Below are 10,582 nucleotides of genomic sequence, written 5' to 3'. Positions count from 1 at the left end.
CTAGATGCAGCTTCAGTGCTGTCCTCTGAAGTAAATTCTTCTGGGGGCAGGGGCAGTTGTCCACATAGCTGGTATGGGAGCCCAGCCCTCAGGCCCCTCCACTGGCTCCCCACTCCGTGCGGGCACACTGCATTCATCTGGCACTGGCTTTATATCTGGTCCCTCTTTCCCTGTGGAAACACAAACAATACCTTCCCCTTGGGTGGGACAATCAGGCACCTTTTCTCTGGAGCTTTCCTCAGCACCACCTTCGGTTGTGTCCATGCCCAGGCCCAGGTCCAGGAAAGGCTATGCGCCATGCAGGATGCTTGGGAGCAGGTCTTTCAGGCCTGGGAACGGAAGCAAGGGAGATGGCAGGCCATGCACCGCAAGCAGCTCTTCCTCAGACAGTGTGGCATTTGGACAAGATCCTGCAGGCCCAGGAGACAGCTCCCCTCACCACACATAGACACACTGACCCCAGGACCTCCAGTCCTCCTGTAGTACCACCCCAATCCCCCTTGCTTCCTGGATCACTGGCTGCTATTCTGATACGGAGCTAGATAGTGTGTCTTCCCAAGTGGCCAAGGGGACACCTGAGCCTCAGGTCACTCAGGGCCATCTCCTCCCCACACCTGGCCCCGGCCAGCCAAGCCCTACGCGGTTTGGTTGGAAATTGATGGAGCTCCTCCCCACCTCGTCAAAAGTTGGATGTACCTAACGGCCCCCAGGTTGGAGTGCTCTTCTTCCTCAGGTTCCGTCCCCTCCTGCTCAGCACCTACCTCCCCACCCCCAGCCGCAGGCCCCTTGATGCACCCCCAGAGAGCCCAGGCTGTAAACCAAGGTTCTGGCAGGTGTTGCTGTCTAGGGTTCCCTTTGAACCACCATCTGTTCCCCCGATCCCCCCCCCCACCTCTGTGTCACCTCGATGGCTGCCCCAGGTTTCCCAGGAAGCCAGTGCCCTGGAGGGCTCTGTGGAGGAGGTGGAGCGGCTGATCCAGAAGCATGGCACCTTCCAGAGGTGCTGAGCACACAGGAAAGGGAGGTGATGGCCGGGACGGTCATGGGCGTGACCCTGATAAGGCCGGGGTATCCAGACTGTTGGGGGCACCGGGTGAGGTGTGTATGCACACCGAACCTGTGCTGGTGGGTGAGGGATTACCAAGGAGCCAGGGTCTCCAATCCAGGGCTGGTGACCAAGCCGAGGTGCCCAAGCACCCAGAAGCACATGGGGATGGGTTAGGCCACACTCTGGGGACCACAGAGGGCATTTGGATCTGCCAATATCACATGGCCCCTGCTTCCTTCTGCCAAGGAGCATGGGCAGCCCTCAACTGCAGAGCTGTTAGTGAGGGTTAGAGACTTATAGTGAGGGCTATGGGCTGTGAGCCAGCCCCAGCAGGGGTACACTCGGTACTCAGGGCTGGGTCCACCTCCCACCTCCCACCTCCCACTACGCAGCAGGCTGCTCTGAGAGAGCAGGCCAGGGTGCTGCCAGGCCCCTGGGTTCAGGGCCTGCTGGGCACAATATGAGAGCGGCCGGCTTGAGTGGAAGCCCTGGGAGAAGGTCAGCGACACAAGCTTCACACCACTCTGATTACTGCCGGCTTTCTCATGGCTGCTAGCCAGGTCAGAGGGCACCCCACCTGAACCCCATTTTACCTTTACAAGTGATCGTCAGCCCCACTAAGGGGCAAGGGGCGGCCTGCGGTGGAACGGGATGTGGAGAGTTTAATGGCTTTTCCAGGGGCAAAGCTAGGACTGGAGCCCAGGGCCCTTGATTCTCAGACCCATGTGGACACCTGTCATCCTGATGGGCAGAGTAGACAGGGCCCCAGGGGTGGGTGAGGGGCACCCTCCACATGAGAACCCACCCATGGCCCCTGCCCAGCCACTTCCTAGATCTGAAGACAGATGGGCCTGGGCCCTGTCATCTTGGGTGAAAGAAAAATTATTGTGCTGTCCCTGAGCCTTGTCAGCATTTCACTCCTTGGCACAGCCCGAGGGGTAGACGGGGTCACCGCTTGGGGCGAAGGTAGTATGAACATCAGGGCACTCATGTCCCCACCATCACACAGGACGGCGACTGGATCCAGGGGTGGGGCCAGCAGCTGGAATAGCCTGTCCCTCTTGGGGACCACAAAGAGAAGCTGATGCGGTTTCAGAAACACCTGGCCTATGAGACAGAGACCCCATGGAAGGGAGGCAGGGAGGGAATTGACAGGAAGGCCTGGGACCCCTGCTAGGTACTGGTTTTCCATCCAGCAGCCTTGTCCCCAACACCCGCAGTGTCACTGTGCAGACACTAATCAGACTCTGTCACCTGCCCGAGGCCAAGGCCAAGACCAGCCAGGAAGAAAGGATCGAAGGGAACCCTGGGCAGAAGGGCAGAGGCCAAGCCTGTAATGTGCCCATCCTCCACAGGGTGCCCTTGCTAGAGTCCTGGACCTTGGGAAGGAATTGGAGAGCATGGAGAGGCTGCTGCACAGACACGAGGCCTTGGAGCAGGAGATGGGCCTCCTCCAAGTTCAGGGGCAAGTATGCCACTGGGTCTAGCATCGGGGCCAGGCCAGGGGACCTCTTCTGTGGGATCCTGCAGAGGAAGAGCTGAGCCAGTATACTCCCATGCCAGGGGCCTCTTGAGCACAACCTGATCCCCTTCCTCAGCCTCCGGACACCCCCCATATCCCGGAGCAGAAGGGAGCCCTCCTCTGCCATAGAAGTCTGTGGTCAGCCCGCAGCCTCGGCCACAGGTGCCAACAGTTTATGGACAGCTGGCAACAGCTCCAGAGCAGAGCCCAGAAATGGTATGGACACCCTTTGGGTCCATTTCTTCACTCCTGCCCCCCTTCAGCAATCAAGTCCCATGCATCTTCTTGACTCCTTGTTTTAGGGTACAAAAGAGACCTTCAGGACAAACAATGTAAAGAAAACATCGATCAAGTCTTAAAAGAGACCACGACCACACAATGACCCAGACACATCATACGTGAAACAAATCCAGGGAGACTCATATGTGTGTAAGAAAGAGGTCTACTGGTGATATCTAAAACAGATGGAAATACAGTTACCATATGACCCAGCAACCCCACCACCCTTACTGGGCAAGAAAAAAACCAAGGTCAGACATCTGTGCTCCAATGTTCATTGTGGCACAGTTCACAATTGCAAGGAATTGGAAACAACCCAAATTTCCATCACCTGACAATTGGATTAAAAAGCTGGGGTACCTCTACCAGCAAGGATCAACGATGTAATGTCACACCGGAAGTTCTCGTCGCCCCAGCATGGGTCTCTGGGCTTCCTGCCTCGGAAGCACAGCAGCCGGCACGCGGGAAGGTGAAGAGCTTCCCCAAGGATGACGCCTCAAAGCCGGTCCACCTGACGGCCTTCCTGGGCTACAAGGCCGGCATGACCCACATTGTGCGCGAGGTCGACAGGCCAGGCTCCAAGGTGAACAAGAAGGAAGTGGTGGAGGCCATGACCATCATGGAGACCCTTCCCAAGGTGGTGGTGGGCATCGTGGGCTATGTGGAGACACCTCGCTGCCTCCGGACCTTCAAGACGGTTTTTGCGGAACACATCAGTGACGACGATTGCAAGCGGTGGTTCTACAAGAACTGGCACAAGTCGAAGAAGAAGGCTTTCACCAAGTACTGCAAGAAGTGGCAGGTTGACAAGAGTAAGAAGCAGCTCGAGAAAGACTTTAGCAGCATGAAGAAGTCCTGCCCGGTTATGCGCGCCAACGCCCACACCCAGACACGCCTGCTCCCCCTGCACCAGGAGAAGGCGCACCTGACGGAGATGCAGGTGAACGGGGGCTCCGTGGCTGAGAAGCTGGACTGGGCCCGAGAGAAGCTGGTGCCAGTGAACCAGGTGTTCGGGCAGGATGAAATGATCGACGTCACGGGGGTGACCAAGGGCAAAGGCTACAAAGGGGTCACCAGTCGTTGGCACACCAAGAAGCTGCCCCGAAAGACCCACCGAGGGTTGCGCAAGGTGGCTTGTATCGGGGCCTGGAATCCCGCCCGCGTGGCACTCTCGATGGCCCGCGCTGGGCAGAAAGGCTACCACCACTGCACAGAGATCAACAAGAAGATCTATAAGATTGGCCAGGCCTACCTCGTCAAGGACGGCAAGCTTATCAAGAACAACGCCTCCACCGACTATGATCTCTCTGACAAGAGCATCAATCCCCTGGGCGACTTTGTCCACTACGGGGAAGTGATCAATGACTTTGTCATGCTGAAGGGCTGCATGGTGGGCACCAAGAAGCGAGTGCTCACTCTGCACAAGTCCCTGCTGGTGCAGACCAAGCGCCGTGCCCTGGAGAAGATCGACCTCAAGTTCATCGACACCACCTCCTAGTTGGGCCATGGCCGTTTCCAGACCGTGGAAGAGAAAAAAGCTTTCATGGGACCACTCAAGAAAGACCGGATTGCCAAGGAGGAAGGCGCATAACAGATGGTACAGCTGGTGGGATCAGAATAAAAACTTCTTTTTCAGTGGGGGGAAAAAAACTGTGGTACACACATACAATGGAGTACTACGCATCGCTAAAAAGTAGTGATGAACTTATGAAGCACATCACTGCATGGGAAGAAGTGGAGGAAAGCATGGTAAGCGAAGTAAACCAAGCACAAAAGGACAAGTACACATTGTGTCCACGGAAGTAAGCTTTAAAAAAATGCAAAAGGGACATAGGGGAAAAGCTACTGTATGAACATTCCTGGGGTGAGGACCAGGTAATATGGAAGGGACCAGACCAAATTCAGGGATACACATGGTAGACAGATAAAAAGAGGCGGGGAAAGAAAAGTAATAATAATAATAAATAAATGGGTAGCGGGGTCACAGGGCACTAACCCGCCCAAGGGTGCCACCATGAACCCGTATATCTCCGATCTGCCTGCCTCTGTGCCTTTCCCTGTGCTCACCCTTTCTCTACTTGGCTCGTTCCTACACCTGTTTTTTGTGTCTGGCTTATGTCATTACCAGCAGCCCTGCTGGCGTAGTGGTTAGGAATTAGACTGTGATCTGCAAGACCAGCAGTTCAAGTCCACCAGCTGCGCCTTGTGAGAAAGATGTAGCTTTCTATGTCTGTAAAAGAGTTACCATCCCCGGGACCCGTGGAGCAGTTCCACTCTGCCCTTTGAGGTTACCATGAGTCAGAGTTGACTGGATGGCAGTGAGTTGGGAATTTTATTTATTTAATTCCCAGCATGTCTTTTCAAGGTTAATTTGTGACCTGACATTTATCCCCCTATTTTAATGAAAGGACACCACTCCGTTCTAGAACTCGAACTCACTGACTTGGTCCAGCCATCTGTCCACGGACTCAAAGGCGGCTTCCACCTTTGGCTGTCGTAACTATAATGCAGTGATGTCCATAATTTAAAAGAAAGCATTTTGACATGATGTTTTTTGGGGACACAGTGAGACCAGAGCATTTGTCCCTGCCGGTGAAGGGACTGGAGGTCAATCCTTTTTTTCCCTTCTTTTTTAAGTGTCTCTATTCCCATCTACAAAAGATGGACCCCACTCAGGACTGTATATGGTTTCTCTCTTTGAAACAAAATAATCCATTGTTGTGCCCATTACATAGAGGGGGGCACGAAGCTTACAAGCTAGTGCCCAGAACGTACAGCCACAAGGCTGGTGGCTGGAGGAGTTCTGTGTGCCCACTGTGGCTGCAGGAGGGACAGAGGGGCCTGCAGGGGGGCCACTGGGCCTCAGAGACCTTCCAGGCAAGGCTACAGGAACTGCAGCAGCTCTGGGGCGAGCTGAGGGCCAACTGTAGGAGGAAAGAGGCCACGCTCCAGGAGACCTGAAGGTGGGACTGTGCACACCCTGGGCCAGGTTGGATGGGACCCCAGGCTGCCCAGTGCCCACTGCTCACCCCACGTCCTGCCCCAGGCCCTGCATACGGGGGAGCATCTGGGAGCTGGAGAGCTGGCTACATCCTGTGGAGGAGGAGCTGCAAGTCCCTGGCAGTGGATAGGACAGTCCTAGGGTGGATGAGCTCCTGGGGGCACAGGCAGACGTGGAGGCAGCAGGGGCTGAGCATGCTCAAAGGGCACGGAGCCTGCTGGCCCGGGCCTGGGCCTTCATTCCTGAAGGGCTCAGCCTCAACGTGGAGGATCCTGCCCGGCTGCTGCTTCAGAAGTAGATCTGCCTGTGCCCCCTCCTCCTTCCCTGCAGGAATCCCACCCCTGTCCCCAGCACACCCACTCCCAGCGCTCCTGTGACCAGCATGAGGAGCTCACCTTAAGACTGTCAACCCTGCACCACCACCACCCCGTGACCCTCCCCACCCCCACCCCTCACCCCCACCGCCTGCACTGACAGCAAGCTAGAGAGCCTGCGGGAGCCCTGAGACCCGGAGCCTCCTTTCCCAGTTCTGTAGGGACACTGATGAGGAACTGGCCTGGGTGCAGGAAAAAATGGCCCTGGCCACAGCCCAGGACAACGGCCAGAGTCTGAGCGAGGTGCAGCACCTGCAGCAGCAGCACCAGGTGCCAGCCCACCCCAGGATCAGAGGGGAGGGTGTCTGCCCCAGCAGGGAGCAAGCACAGGGCCCTGAGTGACCACTGGAGACTACGAGAAGACACAATGTGGGGCCCAAGGAGGAGCTTCTGCCTCAGCAGGCTTTGGGACATCCTGGCTCTTTGCTGACCATGGAGACAGGGTCCATGTCTATGGGGCCCCATAAGGCTTCAAGGGAGTCCCCCAAGGAATGGCCTGTTCACATAGCAGCCCTGGAGACCTTGCTTACTCCACAGAACTTGGAGCAAGAGCTGCACAGCCGGTCCTGGCCAGGATGGTGGAGGACACAGGGCACACGCTGCAGGACAGCACTTTGCCACACAAGAGGTGGCAGCTGAGGTGCAGCAGCTGGAGAGCGCTATGCGCTGCCTGTGTGCAGAGGCAGAGCAGAGGAGGCTGAGGCTACAGCAGGCTCAGGAGGCCCAGCAGCTGCAGATAGATAGAGGTGAGGGGCACGAAAAGTGGGGGTCTGCCCGGTGTCCAGGGCTCAAGGGGACTCCTATGGGGGACCCAGACTCTCGATGTGCCTAGAAACTCCTCTAAGCGCTCTCTTGTTCCAAGGCCTCTCTTCCACACATGTCCAGAGATGAGACCCACTGGGTCCTTTAGCTTTGCTTTCCTACAGAGGCAGAATGGACCCAATGGCAGTGGGTGTGGGGGTGTCTTCTAAGCCGGTGGCTCTTCTCAGTCGGTTATTGCATTCGAATGTCCTGGAACTTTGAAAAGATACGGACATGCAGCCTCCAATTAAGACAAAATCTGAATCTACAGGGGTGGGGCCTAGGCAGAAGCACCTTTTAAAGCTCTCCTGCCAACCCCGCGGGGAGGAGGCAGCACACCCAGGTCCAGTGGTGAAACAGATAAGCCACTCTGGACAACCGTCTGGCCGGAACCACCGTGTTCTTGTGACACTGGAGAACTTCGTGGGAAAGGGAAAAGAAAAGGCCACAGGGCTGCAGGGGACCTCGGGGAAGGAGCTGTCTTGCTTCCTGAGAACCAAGACTGCCTTCAGAGTAAACTGGGCGAAATAAAAAAGAAACAGGGGGCGGGCTTCTAAAGAGCAGCCAGGTGGGCCGGTGCACTCCTTCTCAAGGCTGCAAACCCAGGCTGGAGGCAATGGCCCGCCCGGCTGTCACCCCAGCTCCTGGAGGTAGAATCCTGGCTGGCAGAGCAGGGCTGTGCCCTGGACGGCATGAACACGGGCCTCGTGCACCCTGATGCCATGGTTGGAAGCCACCCAGAGCGAGCTGAAAGGGTTCTGCGGGCACCTGGAGGATTTGCAGAACTCAGACAGGTTGGCAGGTGGTGGGAAACCTAGGGAGCAGGGGGTGGGCAGCCAGAGAGGAGAGGGCAGCAATCCCCTGTGACTTTCCTGATGCAGCCCCACAGTGCTGTCCAGCTGTGGGCGGTGAGGGAGGTCCACGCAGTACGACTATGGGCAGCGGAGGCCCAGGGGTAGTGCCAACTGGAGGGAGAAGCCCTGCTCCTCCACGCCTGGCTGTACAGCAAGGTGGCCACTGCGGAGTCCCAGGACTGTGGGCAGGACTTGGAGGGTGTGGAAGTGAGTCGTGCCGGGAAAGTGGATGGAGGAACGGAGGGTAGGGTAGATGCTGGGTGGGCTGAGGGGGCAGGAGATGCCCTGCGGAGTTCTAGAACCAGGGTTGAGGGATGTGGGAGCTGTTGGGGCCAGCTGGCCCTTTCGTGAGTTTTAGGAGCTGCCTGAACCCTATCCACATTGACCCTCTCCAGCCCCACCTTTGGCAGATGCTGGCACAGAAGTTCAAGGTCTTCCGGGAGAAAGGGCAGAGTGTGGGGCTGCCAGGGTGCAGGCTCTGAGGGAGCTAGCAGGTGCCCTGGAACTCGCCTCCCCCAGCTGCATGGCCCAGAGTCAAGTCCACAGGAGCTGCGTTGAGGCCACAGGGGTGAGGCTGGACAAGGCAATGAATGCCCGCACAGAGGTGGGTTCCTTAGTGGGACAGGCCAGCGACAGCCAAGGGGCTCGGGACACAGGGGCCTACCCAGATGTGTGTGCTTGTGTGCGTGTGTGTGTGTGCTCATGTGTAGGGGTGGGCATGTAGGTGTGTGCATGCGTACTTCTGTGTGTATTCTCGTGTGTGCATGTGTGTATGAAGGGGCATGGCTGACTCCAGCTCCCAGCATCAATCAGCCTTCCCCGTCCGACCACACTCCTTCCTGCCCCCAGTTTGGAGTCCTTCAGCGCAGGTCACCCCTTGTGGCAGGAGCACGAAGTGGACTCTCCCAATGCTCCTTGAGCACGGGCCGCAGTTTCATTGGGGGCACAGGCCCTGCTGGTCTTCTTGCTGACCGCCACTCTTAGAGCTCCCTGCCTCCCCTCCCCACACCCTCCTTTCTCGGGATCTGGTGTCTCAGTGCACTGAGCACCTGACAGGTCCTGCAACCGGAATCCTGGGGCTGGGTTGCCCTGGGGTCAGCCCTCTCCTCACTGACTGTTGGAGGTGCTACAGGCAGACCCCCTGACAGGCAGCCCACTCGCTCCATGAGCCGCCGTCCTCATGTGCTCAGGGCTCCCCATCTTTTTGCCTTCCACCCAACATGCGTGTCAAGACCCTTTCCTCCCTCGGGCCCTGCCTGTGGCCCCCGGGCCTCATCAGGAACCGGCTGTGATCAGAGGAAACCATCTTCTAACCACCAAAGGGCCAGAAGGCGTGAATGTACAGCGATGATAATAGGTAAAGGTCATGGTAAAGTCACAGAGGACAGGAAAGACAGGGGCGAGAAAATACAATACAGAGTCAGACATGTTTTATTAGGCATTCTCACTTCAGCTCCTCTTGATGGACCGCGTGGAACTGGGAGAAGTGGAACCTTTGCTATCTTGAGACGTGTATAGGGAGCCTGGAGACACACCTCTTCAGTAGTGACATGGGTCACAAGGTGGGCGGTATCTATCGTAAGGCCCCTGTACTTGAGCTCACCAAGGTGAGGAAAGCTAATACCTGCATTGGGGGAAGCTACAAAGGGGGCTGGGTGTCACGGTGGGAAGAGAGGGCAAAAGGATCATATCTGCTTCTACACAGAGATACAATCAGCCATGTGCTCACATTAAGGCAGCCTAGCTGTTAACGGAGAATCCGTGGGAATGATTTTTAAAGTAGGATAATGTACTTGGACTTTACCTCTAACTTACCAAAGTAGACACTTTCCTACCGTGGAACGCCAGCTTTCCAGATTCTCACTGTTATAAGTTAGGGAATAGAGTCTTCATCCTTTTTCCCTCCTTGTTAACGCCCCACAAATCCCCCAGCCACAGTCTTTGCTCAAAAGGAAGAGGCCCTGTTCTCAGGGAGAAAGTTGCTGGCCCTCCTTCCCGCTGTGCCCTCGACTTCCACAAGGCGGCGCTCGAGCTGTGGGGCCACATGCAGAAGGTGGTCCTGGTGGAGGGTGCTGTCCTTGGCCACGACCTGGCGTCTGTGGAGGTCCTGCAGCACCAGCACCGCCTCCTGCAGGGGAGGGCCCCAGTCCCCCCCCGCCCCGCGCCAACCCCTCTTTGTAGGCAATGGATGGATGAGGAGCCCTCACCCCCAGCTGACCACAGGCAGGACTGCAGCCTGCCCCTACCCCCTCTGCGATGGGGGGTGACGAGCCTGGGCTTGACCTAGGCTGGGGTACAGTCAGGATGGCCTGCAGAGTCCTGGGTGGAGAAGCATTCAGCCTGCTCTTTGCCAGCTGCAGAGGGAGCTGGTGGCTGTGGTCGAGGTGGTGGTTCAGATGGGGATGGAGGCCATTCGGGTACACCCTGCGGTCCAGGAGGGCCTGGGCGGGCAGATGGCTGAGGTGCAGGAGGCCTGGGCCACCTGGACATGAAGGCCTTGGAGCAGGGCCAGCAGCTGGAGTGGGCAGCCCATGGCCACGCCTTCCTCAGGCACTGCCAAGAACTGCTGTATGTGCCACCCCACCTGGATGGGGGCTTGCTCTGTTCCATGCGGGTGGGGGCACCCAGCTCTTCCGTGCCTCCTCCCTGTTCTGCCCTCCTGGCCCTAAGACCTGTTCCCATGCCCTTTCCCCCACCCAGCAC

Source organism: Tenrec ecaudatus, assembly GCF_050624435.1.
Source record: "Tenrec ecaudatus isolate mTenEca1 chromosome 1 unlocalized genomic scaffold, mTenEca1.hap1 SUPER_1_unloc_20, whole genome shotgun sequence".
In the NCBI taxonomy this organism is placed as follows: Eukaryota; Metazoa; Chordata; class Mammalia; order Afrosoricida; family Tenrecidae; genus Tenrec; species Tenrec ecaudatus.
Note: the sequence above shows the minus strand (reverse complement) of the source record.